General features: G+C 45.2%; 1 long non-coding RNA gene across 1 annotated transcript in view; it reads right to left on the bottom strand.

Annotated features, from left to right (window-relative positions):
• Positions 1–587: 587 nt before the first annotated feature.
• The window catches only part of LOC127614841 (uncharacterized), a 146,336-nt gene continuing 127,133 nt past the window's right edge, over positions 588–19,790 (bottom strand). The window contains exon 4 of the long non-coding RNA XR_007966719.1: positions 588–830. This is a non-coding gene — a long non-coding RNA (uncharacterized LOC127614841). The remainder of the gene's footprint in view (positions 831–19,790) is intronic.

The following is a 19,790-nucleotide window of genomic DNA, read 5'->3' as shown; positions in this document are numbered from 1 at the left end:
CCGGGCTCGTCATCCTCGCCATTTCTTTCTCTGCCCGAGGGGGGCCATCGTCCCCGACTGAATTCAAATGTTGAGGCCTAGCACGTCGCACAATCCTAACAGTCTTCATCATATCTCTCCTTGAACAGAGCCTCTAAAAAGGGCTAAAATCGATTTTATTTGCTACAAAAAAAATTTGGCAAACATTAAGATGAGTGTGTTGCAATCAATTTTGCTCTCTCATCGAGCGAGTTGTTTTTTTTTTTTTCATTTATTCATCTGTGATCGGCTTGTCACAGTGTCAGCTTTTGGGAAGTGCACTTCGATGTCGCCGCATGTTGTCTTTCCCGCCGACCGCTTGTCTCGCCCCATGCATGCCTGCAATTTACAGCTATAAAAGCCCCCGACGCCCACCACTGTTACCGAGCCACTCCGGTGCACTTAAAGCAGAGTAGCAGCAGCGGAGAAAAAAAACAAAAAAACGGAGATTGCGCTTTGTTTGGAGTAACAAACAGTTGGGTTGTCGCCGTCCCACCGGGAGGGCCCGACACGGTACATTGGATGTCGCTACAACTGTCAAAGTGCATGTATGCACTACGCGGGGGGATGAGCGGACGCCACCACCGGTTTCTCTCTTACCGCAAAAGGTGTCGGACGCAGACGAGCTTTAAGTCCATCACACGTGACTGGCCTTCTATTCTTCTTTGGGGTTTTTTTCCATCCCTTGCGCTCCATCGCCATCCGTCTTCTCTCGCTGTGTCACCTTGTGTTTTGGCTCTCGCAGTAAAGGTCGGCTTGGCCCCGTGAATAAGCTGTAGATTTATGATGCTGCCACCTCCCAGGAATCAGTGCTGCATCCAAACAAAATAACACAACAACACGGCCATGAGTGCTGTTTGGCCATTCAACAAAGGGAGGCTTTATTATGGAGTTTATAGGCAAGGCAACGGTGAATACAAACAGGGGGGGGGGGGGGTAATCTCAACATTGTTGTTACGGAACTTACTCATGATGGCAACTGAGGAAGGGTCTGACAAAAAAATATTTGGGGGAGTTGTGGAGGAGCATAAAGTGGTTCGCTATCATGGTTTGGACGATCTAGCGAGTACCATCACGGAGGGTGGAAGGGGGGGGGGGACAAGCGAGTACTATATTGGTGGTGGGGGGGCACATGACAAAATAGGACGTGATTGGAGTAAACACTCCTCCCTGCATTGATTGGTCGGCCAAGTTGTTCACAAAAGCCACCAATCAGCAAAGAGCAGGAGAGAGCTAGCGCACACATGCTAACATGAATCTCAAGACAAACAAAAAAACTAAATAAACGGCCACGAAATATCATGGCCCGGAACAGTTGTGTATAAATAAGTGGTCAAGTACGTTAATATTGTCATTTTGACTCTTCTCAGTGGCATCGATACGAATAAACCCGAAGGACATTGACGCAAAACATGTAGCAAGAACAGGCACTGGAGCTAGCGCCAACCATTTGAGCTAATTTGTCTCTCTCGGTGTATTCAGGAACCGCAGGCAAGTGACAATCCCACAATGTTCTATACTGTGCTCTACATGAGTGAGGTATAACTTTGAGATTTGGACTCTACTGACCCGTTGTGATCATTTTTGTGGATTGATTTCATCAGATTTGCCCTAGCCTGAAGGTGGCTTCAAGCATCTCTGACCATCATGTCCCAGGAGGTTTAAAAGAAATAAAAACAAAATTGAACAGTCACCAATCATTCCTATAAATGCTACAAGATGGCGTCAGAAATGAAAATGTCGAAATGAAACTCCTCAACTCACAGCAAGTTACCTTAAAATGCCACCAGATGAAACCAAATGAATACTTGTATTGCATTGGAGATGAATAAGGATTAAAAAAAATTAAAAAGGGACTTTTTTAAAAATGAAGTTATTAAAAACGATGACGACTAAAGTAGACATGAGGAGATGATATGTGTCCGCCCATAGCCAGCCTCATTACATCCTGTCCTCCTTGCCATTTCACCACTTTGTCGCCCTCACCTCACCTCGCCCCGTCCCCGAACCACTACCCACCCTCCACTCCCCACGGCACACATTTCCCCTCCTGGAAGTGTTGGGTCACCAGGGGGTCAACCTCCAGTCAACAGTGTGGATTAAAATTTCACAAGAGAGCCCCCCCCCCCCCCCCCCCGTCCCCACCCCCGATGCATATTTCATTGGTCTCCTCGTCTTTTTATCCATCATGCAATCTATCTCCTTCTGGCTGCTGACAATCTGTCCTCACCTCCATCTCTCTCTCACCGTCTTCCTTCTCACTCTCTCACTCACTCTCTGTCTGCCCATCCGTGCTGCTCCACTTGCAGAAGCTATTTGCATTCCTGTCACACTAAATAATGTTACACAAACTCAACGTTGACTTGAATGATGGCTGGCTGAATGGATGGATGAGACAGACGGATCGGTGGATTGATAGATGGCCAAACGGACGGACTGATGGATGGGTAGACAGATGAGAGACAGATGGACAAGTGGATTTATGAATGGATGACTGGCTGAATGCTGGATGATAGATGGATGGATGATAATTGACAGACATGGAGATGGGCGGGGCGGGACAAAAGTGTTGTTTTTGGCAGCCATTTTAGTTTTTGCCTTTGGCATTTTTTAGTCACTTTGAGTCTTTTTTTGGGGGGGGGGGGGGGGGACAGCTTGTGTCACATGCTCAAAACAAAATTGTCAATTGGACAAAGAAGAGCTCCGCAATCGCACACAAACTAAATTCACATATTGAAAATTAGATTTGTTTTACTCACAAAAGGGAATATGAAAAGTCACAGCGAACTGAATCTGTGAGGGAAAAGATTCGAGTTTGTATTTGTAAGTGGAAGATAACCTCAGCGTGAGCCGGCGAAAGCAGTGTTTATGCGTGTTTACTGGTGCAAGCAAAAAAGATTTTCGAGGCAAAAAAAATAAAAAATAAAAAATAAAAAGAAGGTGGATGGTCAAAGTTGTCTAAAAGCCCAGCTGGGAATCAACAGAGCGTTCAGCCATGTGATGCTTTCTGGTTCAACCCACATGCATACAAAGCTATCACACACACACACACACACACGCACACACACACAATTACGTCCTGACTGACCTGCATTTTAGTGTATAGACACCATAAATACCTTGAAAATTCAGGCCCTGAAGCCACTTTCACGGAGCAAAATGGAATTTGTGAGGTATGTCGATGATAAGTAGCCCCACAAAAAAGCAAAACAAAACAACAACAATCACCAAATTTAACAAACTCGCTCGTTGTTCACACCTGAGACCTTGGAGGGAAAATTGCTTGTTTGGCCCCATTTTGATATTTTCCTTTGAGGGGCTTCTCACTTTTGTTGCTAGCTGTTTTTTGACATCAATAGCAGTATGTAAGGGACGGTAAATTGACGCTAAATCGATCAAACTTTTATTTTTTTATCCAGGGAAGGCCATGTACACCAAAATGCCAGACTATCTCTATATTACATAACCTTGTTTTATAAGACTATATTTTGTCAGAGTCAGAATAGCTTTTTTGTCATTGCACTGCAAGGTGCCATGAAAAAGAACCAGACAAAATGCCCTCCAAAAGACAGAAAAAAAACATTGCCAAAGTATGAGAGGACGCTGGATGATGCGCAAGCTTGTTGACATAAAAACAAAGTCTCATGTCTTCAGACTTGTCTCATAAAAAGATAACATTAAATCTTTACAAAAATGCGAGGGGTGCCAAACCTCGACAAAACGTCTTGTCTCTTACGTCCAAAAAATCGTACAAATCATCATAAAGCAGGGGTGTCAAACTCATTTTAGTCGCGGCCGGCCAATTTGGAGTTACGTCTTCCCTCGGAGGGCCGTTATGAAATTATTATTAAATTATTATTTAATTATTATTATTATTAAATTATTATTAATAATAATAATCATTATTATCAACATAATTATTACTATGAAATTATTAATAAATAGTAATTAATTAATTGTTAATAATAATAATCATTATTATCAACATAATTATTATTATGAAATTATTATTATTAATAATAATATTTTCATAACGGCCCTCCGAGGGAAGACGTAACTCCAAATTGGCCGGCCGCGACTAAAATTAGTTTGACACCCCTGCTTTATGGGTGTCAATTACTATTTGTACACAACACAATAATAGATTACTAGTTTTGAAATCTGCTAAGTCAATTATAATAGTTTGTTCAATTATTGTTCAAGTGAGTGTAAACTGAGTAACAAAATTATTGCAAAATCTCAACGTTATTTATTACACATGACAATTTGACATTTCGGTACAGATTTTAGCAAGATGACAAACATGATTTGCTTTCGCGGGCCACAAAAAAATGACCTGGTGGGCCAGATCTGGCCCCCGGGCCTTGAGTTTGACATAGGTTTCATAAAGTGAATTTAAAAGCATGTCATCAAACACGGACGGAATGAACACTTTCCAAGTCGGACCACGGTGAATTGGAAAGGCCGCTTGGATTAATTGACCTCTACGAGGCTTTCACTAGCCGATAAACATCTTTTTTTTTTTGCCAGTGTGCTCAGTATTCCCAACCTTGCATATATCCAGATTTTTTTTCCCCATCTTCCTCCCCCAACCGCTTTCCAACCGCCATTAAAAATGGATGAGAAGTTTGTACGGCGCGAGGCAATTCACTCTGCCAGTCAACTGAGGCCCTTGCCGCAATGAATGAGCCCTGCTTTTTTTTTTTTCCCTCCTGTGCGCGTAAAAGTGAAGATGCCGAGACGAGGAGGGTGGGGGCGGGGGGGTATGAAGGAGGCGGGAAGTGGATGAGGGGTTAACGCCGGGTCAAAGCCGAATGTGTTGTAAGGCCAAGCAGAGTTCAGTGGCGCAGAGGTTGGGAGGAGTCGAAGGTAGACGAGAAATGAAATGGAGTGTCATCATCGCTTCCTTCATGGTGACAATTTATGAGACACGGGCTTCCACTTAGCTGTCTGCAATAGAGTGTTTGGAATTAGCGGATCGACACGGGGAGGCAGAGCTGTCACCCCCCCCCCCTCACTGCGAGTGTCAGCCGCTTGATTTATTTGGGAGTGCAAGTCGCAGGACACAACATTAGGAACACCCGCATAATCTAACGCGTTCTGAAATCCCACCTCTACGCAGACGGTAACCCTCGCGCTGTCAGCGATGTTTTCTCTCATTTGTGGTGAGTACCACATCATATAAAAAATAAAACGGACCGACAGCAAATTTTAAACGAGAGATGGCTTTGTGTCCCTAAATTATTTTTTTTAACACTCATTTTCCAAAATGCTCTTTTTTACGAGCCCAGCATATTTTTTGGAGACATTTTCTTTCTTTTGTTGTTTTTTAAGCTGATCCTACAAAAGCTTAGTGTGTGTTTAGTATGTGTTATGTTATAATGATAGCGACATTTCTTCTCACAAAAGGATGGAAATGAACATTCATTCATTCATTCATCTACCGAACCGCTTGATCCTCACTAGGGTCGTGGGGGGTGCTGGAGCCTATCCCAGCTGTCTCCGGGCAGTAGGCGGGGGACACCCTGAATCGGTTGCCAGCCAATCGCAGGGCACACAGAGACGAACAACCATTCGCACTCACACTCGCACCTCGGGACAATTTAGAGTGTTCAATCAGCCTGCCACGCATGTTTTTGGAATGTGGGAGGAAACCGGAGCACCCGGAGAAAACCCACGCAGGCCCGGGGAGAACATGCAAACTCCACACAGGGAGGCCAGAGCTGGAATCGAACCCGGTACCTCTGCACTGTGAAGCCGGCGTGCTAACCCTCGACTACCGGGCCGCCCCTGGAAATGAACAAATGAAATTACATACTTGTAGTTATTGAATGTAGCAACCTGTTTGGGTTCATTTCCATTGCTACAGTCGACATAAGTTTATGATGAGGCAATCTCGGCACCTGTAGGAGACGGAGAGAGAGCAAGAGAGAGAGAGAATGCGCATTTTGAAGGGCAGCTATTTTGAGCTAATTTATTTCTATATTTATTCATTTCACCTTGTTGGCAAGGCAATTGAACACAGATTCTCCTTTGCAATGCCGACCTGGCTTCAGGCAGCAAGCGTGAAACAAAGCTAAACGCGGTCAAAGCAAATACAGTCAAACCTCGGTTTTCAAACGTCGGTGCTCTCGACCAAATCGGTTCTCGACCAAAAATTTCGAGTTTTTTATGCCTCGGATTACGACTGAAAATCGGTTCTCGAGCAAACTGAGCGCACTTGAATGCACCATTTGACTCTTATGGTTTTCGAACAGGCTTCTGGAAAGGATTATGGTTGAAAACTGAGGTATGGCAGTAGATCAATTCCTACAATGTCATACCGTTACATATTTACACAATAAAAGGTTCAAAACAGGTGCGGCAATCATGTACAATATCCTTCACTAAGCGTTTAAAGAATAATATCGGTATGGATGAAGTGCGTTTTTGTTATTTGTTACAGAGTGTTGCGGCCGTTTGGGGCAGAAAAAGGGAGCTTGACTAAAAAAAAAAAAAAGTCTGAATTTTGGGAGTGAAAGAACTTAGTGGAGAGCGGGTTCCTGTCACTCGATTCCCAATTAGACATTCGTCTGAGCAGCTTGGAAGACTTGCGGGCGTGCGCCAGCGTTTGACAAGGCAGTCAATAATTGATACCTCCAATATGTGCTTGCTTGCTTGCTGCCTCGCGTCTTTTCATTGAGTAAACAAGTGGGGAAAAGTTTAGAGCCCCTTTTTTTTATTTTTTTTTTTTGGGTGAAACTTTTCTCCAGTGTCTGTGCTGCGGGCCACAAATCAATCGTACGGGAAAAAAGTCCCAAAACAAAGCGGGCTCATGAATGAAACAACAAGTGCGATTGATATTTCATTAACGCTGCTGAAAGAAGCAAAAAATAAAATAATAATAATAAAGCACAGAAATGGTCTTTAGATGCTGGCGCCACGCTGGCGCTATGAATGCATTCATCTTAACTTGGTGCCGGATGAAACGGCAGCATTGTGTCACATTCACAAGGCAAATGCTGGCAAACAATCAAGAGGAATAGGAAAGGAGTGTACACGCGCGCGTGCGTGCGTACAACTCAAACGTAAACACGGGATACAGCAATGACTGTTTTTTTTATTTCCTCGAATTTGTTCATTTCGTTTTGCGTACTCTCGCCAAAATGTCCACGGGATATACTGGAAGTGTCGGACGATAGCGGTCCACAAACTTTTTTGCACCACCGACCGGTTTACTATTTTCGGTTACCGGCCTTTGCAACAAAATAAGATGATGTGACGTCCTGGAAAATTTTCCGAACATCATAATAAACACAAAAGCTGACAGGAGGAACGTCCGATCTGGCCGCAACGCTCTCTGGTCGCGATGGTAACTTTTAAACGTGCCTTATTTTAAGATCCAAAGTGCATGAAAAATACGACCCTACCGGAGTGGGCTTGGTGCTTGGCAATCTCCCGTTGTGATAAATCCATATTTTAAGAAGGAAATCCTAATAGTCTGTATTGTTTTTCTTGAAAGTCGTCAGCTCCTTTTTTTTACTAATTTTGCTAGCGCCCGGGTTTCATTTTAGCGGTAACCTGTCAAGAAGCGCGCCTAGACCTGCGTCAAGAGTGACACACTCTTGACGGATGTAACAGAGGATCCGGTGATTTTTCAAAATAAAACATATATCAGATTCCAAAATAAATAAAACGTAGGTCATGTAATACTTTTATTCTTTCTATTCTTTCTCTCTAACCGCTATGTTACGACACACCACGCGAAGATGTAATTCGAACTGACCGTGGCCTGCTTCTTGCTCCGAGTTAACCAGCTTACTAACGGCGGACAACTAGTGATGGGAATTCCGGCTCCTTTTGGAGAGCCGGCTCTTTTGGATCGGCTCCCTAAAAAGAGCCGGCTCTTTCGGCTCCCAAATGGCTCCCAATGGCTCCTCAGTTTTTTTGTTGCTTAAATTAATGTACTACCAAAAATAACGTAATATTATGTGTAAAATGAATTACTAATGCAAAAAATAGAGAGTATATCAAATATTTATTTATACTCAACATGGAGTACAACATGGAGTGCTACAAAAATAAAAACAAAGTACAAAGACCCACCTCAAAACAAGGTCAACAAAAAGTTCCAATCTCTGAATATTTATATTTATAAGCTTTTAACTGTTTACAGTAAAACAACAAGTAAGCATTGAATACAACACAACAAATTATAACTTAAAATTTGTAAAACAAAAAGAAAAACGCAGCATCCAGGTAAAAGATTTAATATGTCTTTAGTGAAGATTGGCATTAAGAAAAACCAAGTGCCTCAGCTTTGAGGGGTTGATCCTGTTTCTCCTTTCTGTTAACATTTGCCCTGTTTTGGAAAAGATTCTTTCTGAGGGCACAGATGTTGCGACAACACACAGCCTCCGTGTCATCACATGTGTAAGACGTGGGTACAGTGAATCCTTGGCCTCCCACCAGCTCAAAGGCTCTGCACTTCTCTGGAAAAGGGGCTCCTCAAGATAGGATCTCACTTCCAGAATTGCATCTGATGAAGGATTCCGTCTTGTAGTGCTTCCAGTTACTCGTTCTTCAAAGAACCTCCAAACAGCAGATGCTTGTGGCTCTTCTTGTTGTTGCTCTGCTCCCTCTTCGCCTCCTGGCAGTGCAGATGTCTGGCTGGCTCTTGCTGCTGCTGCAGTTATTCTTTGAAGAGCTTCATCAACCGCTCTATTGTCAGTGAAGGCCAGCTTCTTGAATCTTGGGTCAAGAATGGTGGTTTCTGACAGAACAGTGTTCCACTCCATTCTGTGGAATTTTCTGTCCATGGATGCACAGAGAGCATCCACTAACTCTTTCACTTTCCCTGTGGTTACGCTGGTCTGATGCTCAGCTGTCACTTTCTGAAGACCCTTGCACAGGATAGAGCTCCGGGTTGTACTTCTAGGCAGTTGTTGTGACATTGGAGCAGCAGCAACAGTTGCAGACACACTAGCACCTTCATTAACATCTGGTTCCCTTGCTTGTCTTTTCTCTCGCAATTGTACTGATGGGTGGACTTTTCTTATGTGCCTGTGCAGGTTATTTGTGGAGCCTGATTTATGGGATATTTTAACTTTGCAGAGTCTACACGCTGCCTTTGAACTATCAATAACATTGAAATGAGTCCAAATTTCACTGCGTTTTCTATCCATTTCTCACCTTTTCGCTTTCCACCGTGTTCTTTTTTTGCTAACTAGCTCTGTCGTCTCCTCGTCTGTCTCGTTCGCGCGCTGCTGTGTCTCTTCTCCTCTAACCCCTCCCCCCTCTCTAAACTGTAGCGTGTGCGTGTGTGTGCGCGTGTGTGCGCGTGTGTGCGCGTGTGCGCGCGTGTGTGTGTGTGTGTGTGGACCCCCCCCCCTCCCCCGTCTACCACAGATCTTGACCAATCACGTGCGGCTTTAACCGAAGGGGGGGGGGGGGGGGGAACAACTGGAGAAACAAAAAAGGCGGCTCTAAGAGCCGGCTCGTTCACGAACGACACATCACTATAACCCTCCCGTTCCGGCTCCCAATGAGGAGCCGGCTCCCAATGAGGAGCCGGCTCCCAATGAGGTGGGAGCCGGCTCCCATCGTTCACTTCAAAGAGCCGGCTCTGGGAGCCGGATCGTTCGCGAACGACACATCACTACGGACAACCCGCTGTATGTGAGGGCCGTTCATTACCAACCGCGCAACATACGGTCCCCATACATCTTGATCTCGTCCCTTAACGACTTTGTGTGGATGCGTGTGGACAAGTAAACGCATACTTGTAAAAGAGCGGCATGTTTGCGGCTCATGCGGCTCGATTTGGCGCTCGGAACGTGGGGGAGACAAATGAGGTGCGCGTCCGGCATGACCTCGGCAAGTTGCCACCGCTGTCTGTTTTAATGCGCCAGAGAGCCATGGTGAGAAATAGCTCGGGCGGCAAGAGAGGCTGACCTGTGATTGTTATTCGGAATGAGGATGTTAAAGAACAGAAAAGAAGAAGTATGACTTGGCGGCAGTCCAGAGGACATGCTTGAAACTCTAAATAGCGCTCATTTCCAAGCACACATCCGATGTCCAGGTCGAGGTCGCTAACATGTGCTAACAGAAAAAAATAAAAACTAAAATAAATGGAGGATAAATCCTTCAACCATATTTCAGTAGCAAGTGTCGCGACCCTAACAGAGATATTTGAACAGGCAACAGACAGACAATATAAACAAAACCTGCTGGCACAGTACATATTCTTTATCCTCTCCGAAGAATGACTAATATTACTCGCTGTGCATTCATATTCACCTGAAGGGGGAGCACCATGTCCAGTGAACTGACTGGCTTCACAGTGCAGAGGTACCGGGTTCGATCCTGGCTCCGGCCTTCCTGTGTGGAGTTTGTATGTTCTCCCTCTGCCTGCGTGGCTTTTCTCCGGGTACTCCACTTTCCTCCCACCTTCCAAAAATATTCATGGGAGGCTGATGGAACACTCTAAATTGTCCCAAAGTGTGCATGTGAGCGCGGATGATCGTTCGTCTATGTGTGACCTGTGATTGGCTGGCAACCGGTTCAGGGTGTCACGAAGACGGCTGGCTCCGACGCCCCCCCATGACCCTTGCGCAGATAAAGCGGATCGGAAAATGGATGGATATCCTATTTAATTGACGACGGCGTGCTTCTATGAAGTACATGATGATAAAGTATTCATTTTTCTTCACAAGAAAACGCTTGCACAACTTTTGCATGAGGAAGTAATGGAAGAAGAGGAGAAGACGAATCAGCGGCACATGTACACATTGCCGGAATGTTCCATCAGCGCTCTGGCCAGAAATAGATGTGATGAAAGAAAACGCTGTGGATAATTTTTTTGACAGGACCTAAAAATGGGGGGTCGGACGAGGGAACGGATATCGCTGGGCTGCCGCCGCCCGCCGCGGTCACTACATCACGCGCGTCAGCGGCAATTACATTAAAACGGCATCAGGCATCAGCAGGCGGACTATAATTGTCTTTACAAGGTCAGAGCGGGAGCTTTTTTTAATTTTATTTTTTTTACATTTCAAGACATTTGCTCATTTTCTTCGCTAAAATGATTGTACAAAGGCGGGCTTGCCCTCAGGGGGGGGCGCATGAAAAGTCAGTGAGAACCAGTGACAGAATGAACAGTAAGAGGCCGGCCAACGACTGCATCAAGAGTGAATGAGGCCTAAAAAGGGCGGAGGAGCCCGAGGACCCCTGGTAAGGAAAAGGGGAAGGGTTGAGGGGGTGGGCGTGATGCCTCCCCCCGTCTCCCCACTCGCCCGCTATGCGATGAGAGCCGAGCTGTAATCCCGCCTGCCTGACTTGCTGCTGGCATCCCTCCGTTGCCATGGCAAAGCGGCACTTATTCTCATTCCGCCGGCGACGAGCTCAACGCGTACCGTTGGGCAAACGCGGCGAGAGGCGCTCGCAACGTGCGGGGGGGCGGGGGGGGGGGGGGGTGGCAATCCTTCAACGGACAGATTTGTGACGGCGCGGCGTGTGCGTTAGCACAAATGCGATGTTTGCCCTACGCAAGCGGAGAGGAGCCCGTCAGTCGAGCTGGGCGGCCGCTGACTTGAATGCCGATTGCCGCATCAACCATCTGCCAGCTGACTCATTTGCACTACCGCACGATGGAAGTCAAAAAAGTCCACTGACCAAACTTAAATGTCAAGCGAAGCAAAACCCCGTCCGGAGCACCGCGCGGACTTTTTCGGAAGGGATGGATGAAAGCGGCACTGAACAAGTGGAGGGAAAGCCTTCTCTTCATTGTACAACATATGAAGAAATGGGGGAAAAAAACAGAGGTCTCTTCTATTAAGTTTCATTTTCAGCCTGAGGAATGAATAAATAAATAAATGAATGAATGATATTATTAAAGAAATATATAATTTCTTTAATAAAAGAAAAAGAAATATATAATTTCTTTAATAATTCAGCCATTCAGCCATTTGTGGCCGACGTGCGCACCTTTGCGAATGTTTGCTAATAAATAGCTAATGCGCCTCTGCGCTGCTTTGATGTTTGCCCGCTGAAATGGATATTGTTTAAAGCGACAAACCGGGCGGACGTGCGAGGCGTTTGACGGATCGACGCGTGCCACGGGGCGGCGGTCGGCCCAAATTGGCTGCCGCGTAAATGACGGCTCCAAAGCAAACATTGCCTCCTCGGCAGGATGTCCCCGAAATAATTCCTGTTGACCTCTAGACGTTGGCAGCTTCCCGGGCACACACACACACACACATGCACGCACACACGTGGCTCATTATGTGTTGGTCAATACATTGATTAGGTGAGGGAAGAAAACACACACTCACACGCGACAATTTTGTCGTGCTAACCGCCGCCGAGCTGTTATTGGACTGTCACCATTTGTAGCATGAGAGAAGAAGTGCGCTGAAGACAACTTTACATCACCAAATGGTCCACAAAATCTTTTTGAAATGTCCCTAAGATAAATTAAGGTGCCGCCAAAGTATTGTCCACTTTGATAAATAGTAACATGTCAAGGAAATTATGTTGGCGTGATTCGTCACGGCTGAGAGACGAGCTTTGTTCATCGGTTAGCCGCTAACCGTTAGCGGCTAGCTTTAGCCCGGGTTGTTCGTGGAAGTGATGGAGAGCCTTGGCTGCATGGACATGTATACACGCCCACTTCCGGTGTCTTTTCAAAACGGTGCTTTGAGGGAATTCCGTTCCAGAATAAGATCAACGAGATAGAAAACGGGAAAAGTGGAAACATCGCGATCACAAATATACGATTGTGACAAAGAACATGAGAATAAAATGGAATACGGCTGTAACATACAGCAAGATGTGGAAAGCTGTGAACACCACCACATGTGTTCTGAACATCGAGCTTCTTCACGATCACAAACATACAATTGTGACCTGTGACGCGAGGATAACCTTGAGGAATGAGCCACATGCTGCTTCACACACACCGCCGAGTGTAAAAAAGGAGCCCAATTACGGCCCATTGAGGTCCTTTGCTAAACAGGAAGCCATGTAATCGGTTTGGCAATCTGAAGCTGGACGCACGCACGCACACACGCACACACACACACACACACACACACACACACACACACAGGGAGGAAGCGGAGCTGAATGGCGGCGAACGAGATGCGATGAGATAAACAATCGGCCGTTCTTTTCATCAGTCTGGCTCAAAGGCGAGCGGGGCGAGGATGGTTGGGGTGAGGGGGGGGGGACGTGTAGGGGTGGGTGGCGATGTCGTGGATGACAGGAGGGGTGAGGAGGCCAGATGGAGACATGGTTGCGGGGAACAGAGGAAAAAGGACGAGAAAGTGGCGGGATGGACGGTCAAGGACAAAATGAGAGAGGAGAATTAAGACATGGAATCAGGTTCATTCATTATTCATTTTTTTTCTGTCCATGCAGTCTTTGAAAGTTGTGGACAATCACCAAAGAGGTGCGACTCATTAAAGTGAGACGTGAATTCAAAATATGGACAATATGTCACAATTTAAAATGTGATTTTAACGCACAAAAGGGGATCCAGAAGTTACACATACATTAAATTCTGGGTTGTTTTCCTAACCTAAAACCAAACCAATTTGTGAAAAAAATGGATTCATTTGGATAAAACAATGCGTTTTTTGGGTGGAAAATGGATGAAAATCGGGTTATTTTTGACCCGGCAGTTTTAAGAGTGTGGAAATGTTGCTCATCGGTGAAAAAAAAAAGTCTCCTTCACTGTTCATTGACCATCATCATCTCACAGTGGCGAGATGGTAAGTCAAGTTCAAAATGAGAACTGAGAATTAAGCAACATAATCCTATCAAGAGTCCATTTTTAATTAAATGCCTTTCCTATAAACCCCCTGCTTGCTTCTCCGACATTTTTCCCATCGCATATCTTCTCCCATCTTTCCCACACTTACAGCTCCCCCCAAAATACACTAAAAAAAAAAAAAAAAAACGAACCCAATGGCTTGTTTAACTCTTATCGGCCTCTGTGAAAGCTGCGGCGATGTGGCCAACAGGTCGTGCAGAATCCCTGCTGGTAAAAATAGATAAATAAAAGCAACCAGTTTTGCATACTTGAACGGGCATTTCCCCCTTTTCCCCCCCCGAACCGGCGAAACAATGTCGGCAATCATCAAAGTTCAAATGATGAGGGGACGTTTCTGGCCCTCCTTCAAAGTCTATCCGCAAATCAATTTTAAAAGAGGCCAAGCGGACTGTTTTTAGTCTGTGACGGAGCGATCTTCAGAGAAGTGAAACTAGGCCCTCCGATGATAAGAGTAGCGTGCGTGTCGGCATATAGCGGCGTTGGGGGATGTTCTGAAGCTCATTAGTTGATTAAGCGATGAGGCTCTCTTCTGGGCTGTCTTTAATTCGCTCGACTGGAATCAAAAAAAAAAAAAGAAAGAAAAGTAATTAATCGCCAACTTCCAGGACCTCTCGGGGGCAGTTTCCCCAAACAACCAGGGAGAAGCTTTTATTGTGGAGATTCTCTCCACCGACTATACGTCTCAAGGATTAAATGTGAGAACAAAACAATCAGAACGGAGCCCCCCCCAACAGTTTTTCTCTGTCTTCACTCGCACTGCAAGAAGTGTTTGACATTTCCACAGAGTGTGGGACAACAATACGGCTTTTGCGGGAGATGAAAAGAGTCGTACTTTGAAAAAAAAAAAAAGTTTGGGGTTGTTCAGTTCATTTTTATTTCGACTTGACTTGTTTTTAAAATCTTAACGAGGGCGGCACAGTGGTCAACTGGTTAGCAGGTCGGATTCACAGCGCAGAGGCGCAGGGTTTCGATTCCGGCCCCGGCCTTCCTGTGTGGAGTTTGCGTGTTCTCCCCGTGCCTGGGTGGGTTTTCTCCGGGTACTCCGGTTTCCTCCCAAATTCCTAAAACATGCTTGGCAGATTGCTTGGGCACTCTCGATTGTCCCTAGATGTGGATGGTTGTTGGTCTCTGCGTGCCCTGCGATTGGCTGGCAACTAGTTCAAGTCTCAGTCAATGTGTTGTTCTTTGCAGAGGATAAAGAGGATATCATATGTGCACCGCTGTTCGACAACAACAACAACAAAAAATACACAGTTGCTTTTTCGGCTACCCACTGAAGATAATAACAAGGACAACAGACTTAATCCATCTATCTGCCCATCCACCCAACCATCCGTCTCTCCTCTCAGTATATAATCGTGTAAAAGTGGCGACTCTCCAACTATTTTAATGACTGCCCTGCGAAGGTTCGACAAGGGTAGGATTTGCGAGAGGACAGCGGGACGTGAGAAAGGATGTCGTCATTACAGTCCAAGCAGATAATGGCCGATAACAGCCCGTGAAATCTAGACCACTTCGTTATCGCTTCACTTCCCGCCGTATCGCGTTACACTTACACAGCTCCTCAAGTTCCACGGCTGATAAGGATGGCTCGACGCACGCTATGGCCCAGCGTGAACACTTTCAAGCTTTCCAATTTAATGATGATGCCTGTGTGGTCACATGTGCATTTTTTTTTTTTGCCAAATGTATTTGAGATGAAGTCGTGTAAAAGCTGTTCAAGAGATACTGAAGTTTCCATTTAGACTGAGAATTACGCTGAGTTTTTTACAGCGAGGACAAAAGCCTTGAGTGACTGTCATGCATGTTTTTGGAATGTGGGAGGAAACCGGAGCACCCGGAGAAAACCCACGCAGGCATGGGGAGAACGAGCGAACTCCACACAGGAAGGCCGGAAGCCGGAATCGAACCCGGTACCTCTGCACCGTGACGCTACGCTTGATTATTTCATGACTTCTCAACTACATCACATTGTTATACGTTATAAATCTGCCCACTAGCCCCAAAAGATTTTTGTTTTAAACTTGGTGATGAAAATGTTAATTTCAACAACAACAAAATGTAGACACCTCTCGAGGTTGCAACAGTATTTGTGTTAATCACGTCTGGCAACTAATATATACTGTACATATATATTTCTGCCAAGCCAGATGTTTGGGCAAAGATAAGATAAGATATCCTTTATTTTTGTTTGTTTTATTTAATTTATTAAATTATATATATATATATATATCTATATATATATATATATATATATATATATATATATATATATATATATATATATATATATATTTAATTTATTAGGTATTTAAGTTTGTTGAGTATTTGTGCGCGTTTAGGCCCTCAAAACGCGATTTTGTTTGTGTCTGGACCAAGCAACAGTCACTGCTCAGACACTTTTAAAATACCAAAAATTGGGCATAAAAAGATTTATTTATACATTGATTTATTTTTTTCATTGCGGATCAAGGTGTATTCCAACAAAACAAAAGGTTAAAAAAAATACAAATGTGGGTGTGAAAAGGTGGGCGGCCCGGTAGTCCAGTGGTTAGCACGTCGGCTTCACAGTGCAGAGGTACCGGGTTCGATTCCAGCTCCGGCCTCCCTGTGTGGAGTTCGCATGTTCTCCCCGGGCCTGCGTGGGTTTTCTCCGGGTGCTCCGGTTTTCTCCCACATTCCAAAAATATACATGGCAGGCTGATTGAACACTCTAAATTGTCCCTAGGTGTGAGTGTGAGTGTGAGCGTGGATGGTTGTTCGTCTATGTGTGCCCTGCGATTGGCTGTCAACCGATTCAGGGTGTCCCCGCCTACTGCCCGAAGACGGCTGGGATGGGCTCCAGCACCCCCCGCGACCCTAGTGAGGATCAAGCGGTACGGAAGATGAATGATGAATGAATGAATGGGTGTGAAAAGTAGAAAGAAAGGAGAGAAAAAGATGCCTTCAAATGGGAATAAAAGGGAGAATTTGAGCAAAATATTGTTTTTCTATCTCAGGTGTAAAAATAAGACTTGAGGAATAAAACAAATGCTTTTCAAAAGGTGAATGCAAGGCAAAAAAAATAAAAATAAAAATGTTGGCCCTAATACGCCGACTTCTGCTCGCAGAGTCCGATTCCTGTTCAAATTGGCTGACATTGAAAGACTAGACGACATTGAAAAGTCTGCATTGAAGCACTATGCGAGGCTGCGCGCTCCCTTCGCGACATCCGATCAGGTAACTTTTTCAAGCAACGTTCTGAATCAATGTGCGCGTGCGTCCGTAGGGGGGTGGCGTTTCCTTGGATACGCCTTCGGGGTTTTTGGCGCTTTATTAGAGATCAATGGAATCTCAGCTCCTAATTCCTTCTATCAAGATGCCTCTGATCCTTATCTGTTGTGCGGAGGATGAAGTCAAAGCCGCTTCATCCTGCCAGACACGCGGGCGGGCGTGCGCAGACACACACACAAAAACATTCAGGGCTGTACTTGCAAGCATGAATTGCGCGGCTAGGTTAAAAGTTAAGAAATGTTTTTTTTTGCTGAGAGGCTTTCCTGTGCAAATACATAACGCTACAATGCAGACATCTAAGGTTTATTATCCGCCGTGGTCTATACATCCATCCATCCATTTTCTAATCCGCTTATCCTGAGGAGGGTCGCGGAACTGCTGGAGCCTATCCCAGGTTTCCTCAGGCAGTAGTCGGGGGGACACCCTGAACTGGTAGCCAGCCAATCGCAGGGCACACAAAGACAAACGACCATTCGCGCTCACAATCACACCTAGGGACAATATGGAGTGTTCCATTAGCCTGCCATGCACATTTTCGGAATGTGGGAGGAAACCGGAATATCCGGAGAAAACCCACAAGAGCGTGCAAACGCCACACAGGAGGGCCGGAGCCGGGATCGAACCCACAACCTCAGCACCGTGAACCACATGTGAACCAGAAAATATTATGGAGGGCCGGATCAAAAGGGTGAACTAAATTCTACATAAAATGAATTGGATTTCTTTATTTAAAAAGCAGTATTTTGCATTTTTTGGCACGTTTTTCAGACTTTAAGAGTACATTATTCCGTCGTATCGAACGGGATTTGCTCGACGTGGCGCTACTGCGGGCTTCCGTATCGTCTCCCCCTTCCTCTCTATGCTTTGCAACTTCAAGTAAATGTGCCAACCTGGCGTTGAAATGTCATTACAAGTCCAAATTGAAATGAATGCAGTCATTGACATCGAACCTTAATTGTGTACCAACCTTCGGTGGGCCGGATTAAAAACACCAACGGGCCGGATTTGGCCCGCGGGCCACAGTTTGCCCACATATGCGCTAACCACTGGTCCACTAGATTTAGCGGGTGTGGCTTATACTCAAGCGTGCTCATTAGTACAGAAATGTAGTTAATCTGTCAAAAAAAAAAAATTTGACCTCGTCATGGAAAATATCTTTCACACGATTACAGCAACCACGATAGAAACTCGCACCTCCAGAGAAAATTAGGGGAGCCTCGCCAGAGGCACATCTGAGAGAGGTGCGCGCCAAACGCCCCCAGCACCACCGTTCCTGAGTCAGACCCAAAAGTGAGGCGCGTTAACCGGCCTCGTTCGCAAAGTGTGATCGATCAGCAGAATCCTCAGGCAATCAAATGAACGATTTCAGAAACAAATTACTTGGTACTGATTCGTGAGAACGACAGACTTTTGATTCCCTTCCCTCATCACATGTGAGCTGAAGCCGAGAGGCGAGAGGCGGGTGACACCCAAACCGGTCACCGGTCAATCGCCTGGCATATATTGACAGAAGAGCATTGTCACTCGCATTCAGATTGACAGACAAATACAAAGTCTTCATTGAAGCTAACTTGCACGTGGATGAAATGTTGCTCATTTTCCTCCATTTTGAAACAATAATTCAGCTTTACAACCTCAAGTCGGCTCGCCTCTGAAATTACATCGCCGTGACTCGTCGATAACCCGCACCGCAGAAAGAGAAAAAGCGGCAAATTATGAGCGTTTTAAGCCGCTTTTGTAATTAGCCAACTCTTACGCTTCATTCTCGGAAGTTTTGGAGCCCCCCCCACCCCCGTCGCTGAACCCAGATGAACTCGGACGCTGGCTTTCTTTCATGTCTGTCTCTCTAATCGGCATTTTAAAAAAAAATAACAAAACGCCGGAATTAAGAGTTAAAATGTCTCCGCAATGGCGGCGCCACAGGATCCTTGTGGTTGATTACCAGCTAATCCTTATTATTAAGGATTTAAGCATTATCCCTGTGTTATTCAGCAGGTTAATTGCTGAGAGCGGAGAACATTAAGTCAGATGGGGACCACGCAAAAGTACTATTAGGAAGAAAAGATATTATGCACTAGATTTGACAACCGTGCGAAGATTTACTTTTGGGAAGTAAGGTCACATCATGGAAGTGTCGATGTACAAGAGTGCTCTTATTGGGGGGAGGGGGGGGGGGGTACAAGTCTCAAGAAGCTAAAAACATGTCCATGACGAGTAGAGGTACCAAAAAAAAAAAAAAAAAAAAAAGAATAAAAAGTCGCAAAAACCCATGCCTGTAAAGACACAAGTCGGCCATTTTGTTTTGAATAAGGCATTTTGGCTCATTAGCACCTTTGAATTTTTTTTTAAAAATCCAGCCTCCAAAAACCCATCTCTCTCATGAAACTTGGATGAAATTTTCATGATGAGTAGACCCACAAAAAAAGTCTCAAGAAATTTTGAAATACGTTTTGGAGGATGTATCTCTGGCGACCGTGCAGTACTCTGAGCGCGCAAATGTTCAGAGAGGCAGACCATGGTCCCTTTTCAATCATTTCCAAACGCAGCCTATTATTGAAACCAATAAAGCAGCTTGTGCCTGAACTATTTCCACACCTGGACTGCCTGGCGCACTGGCCAACCGCGTTTCCTAAAGAACGCGCTGCCACAACTCACTTTTGGTGCGCTCTGACTACCCAAACGCTCA

The sequence above is a fragment of the Hippocampus zosterae genome, chromosome 14 (assembly GCF_025434085.1).
Source record: "Hippocampus zosterae strain Florida chromosome 14, ASM2543408v3, whole genome shotgun sequence".
Taxonomy (NCBI): domain Eukaryota; kingdom Metazoa; phylum Chordata; class Actinopteri; order Syngnathiformes; family Syngnathidae; genus Hippocampus; species Hippocampus zosterae.
The sequence above is the reverse complement of the archived record's forward strand: the minus strand, read 5'-3'. Positions and strand labels throughout refer to the sequence as shown.